Genomic DNA, 1,822 nt, shown 5'->3' with positions numbered 1-1,822 from the left:
AGATGTATCAGGACCTACGCGAGAGGTTCTGGTGGACTAGGATGAAGAGAGAAATTGCTGAGTTCGTTGCTAAGTGCGACGTTTGTCGTCGAGTTAAGGCAGAACATCAAAGGCCTGCTAGCACCCTTCAACCTCTAGATATTCCTGAATGGAAATGGGATAAGGTTAGCATGGATTTCATTACCGGATTTCCCAAGACCAAGAAAGGAAATAATGCTATCTTTGTGGTCATTGACCGTCTTTCCAAAGTGGCTCATTTTCTTCCCGTTCGTGAGAGTATAACAGCTAGCCATCTAGCAGAGTTATATATCTCCCGAATAGTGTCTCTTCATGGTGTTCCCCTGGAGATTAACTCGGACCGTGGGAGTATTTTTACTTCTCGCTTCTGGGAAAGTTTTCAGAATGCCATGGGGACTCACTTATCTTTTAGCACTGCTTTCCATCCCCAATCAAGTGGTCAAGTAGAAAGAGTGAATCAAATCCTAGAAGATATGCTCCGAGCTTGTGTTATATCGTTCTGTATGAATTGGGAGAAGTGCCTTCCATTCGCCGAATTCGCTTATAACAATAGTTACCAATCAAGCTTGTGCAAAGCTCCTTTTGAAGTTCTCTATGGACGAAGATGTCGAACACCTCTTAATTGGTCAGAAACCGGAGAGAGGCAACTCTTTGGCCCAGACATGATCTAGGATGCAGAAGAGCAGGTTCGCATTATTTGTGAAAAGTTGAAAACAGCCCAGTCTCGTCAAAAGGGCCAATATGATCGTCATCATAAGGCTGTGACCTTTGAAGTTGGCGAGAAGGCTTATCTTCGGGTTACACCTTTGAAGGGTACCCATCGATTCGGTATCAAGGGCAAGTTGGGTTCTCGTTACATTGGTCCTTTTCGCATTCTTGCCAAACGAGGAGAAGTTGCCTACCAGTTGGAACTTCCTCCGCATCTTTCCAAAGTTCATGATGTCTTCCACGTCTCGCAACTCAGGCGTTGCTTTTCGTATCCTATCCGTGAAGTGGACCACGAAACGCTTGATCTCCAAGATAACCTTTCATACCAAGAATACCCCGTGCGTATTCTTGATCAAGATGAGCGTACCACTCGACGTCGAAACCTCAAGTTTCTTAAAGTTCAATGGTCAAATCATTCTGAAAAGGAGGCAACTTGGGAAAGAGAGGATCGTCTCCGACTTGAGTATCCTGCGTTATTCCCGACGACTTCTAAATCTCGGGACGAGATTTCTTTGAGTGGGGGTGAGTTGGCACATCCCTGACACCTTAAGCAAGTTAGTCTTGTGCTCATGTCTTCTTTGCATTGCATCTAAGAAAATGTCAACAAGAACAAAGAAAGTGATGAAGGAAAGCTCAAAAACCCTAGCCACTTCTTTAAATAAAGGAAATCTCAAACTAGTTAAAATCAATTAACCCAAAATGGCCACAAGAAAAGTTCAAACTTTCTGATAAATCATGGAAGTAAATGAGCAATGAAGAAAACCATTTTCTTGACATTTTAAACATTTTAAATAAATGCAAAAAGCTACTGGCTTCAAGTTTTAAATTTGAAATCAGAAACTTTAAACTTTCAAAAATATTGAAAACTTTGGGAATGGTTGGAAATATTCCAACAAATATTCTGGTGTGTTTAAAATAGTTTTTACAAACTATTTGGGAGTAAAAATAAATGGTAAATCAGTGAAATAACAAAACAGAAACAAAACAGAAAAGAAAATGAGAAAAACTTACGTGACGCTCACCTGGCCCAGCCCATCTCCTTCCTGTCGTCTTCCTTCCCCGCCAGTGGGCAGCAGGAGGTGGCCACCGCGTACTC

This window comes from Hordeum vulgare, chromosome 6H, assembly GCF_904849725.1.
Source record: "Hordeum vulgare subsp. vulgare chromosome 6H, MorexV3_pseudomolecules_assembly, whole genome shotgun sequence".
Classification (NCBI taxonomy): domain Eukaryota; kingdom Viridiplantae; phylum Streptophyta; class Magnoliopsida; order Poales; family Poaceae; genus Hordeum; species Hordeum vulgare.
The sequence above is the reverse complement of the archived record's forward strand: the minus strand, read 5'-3'. Positions refer to the sequence as shown.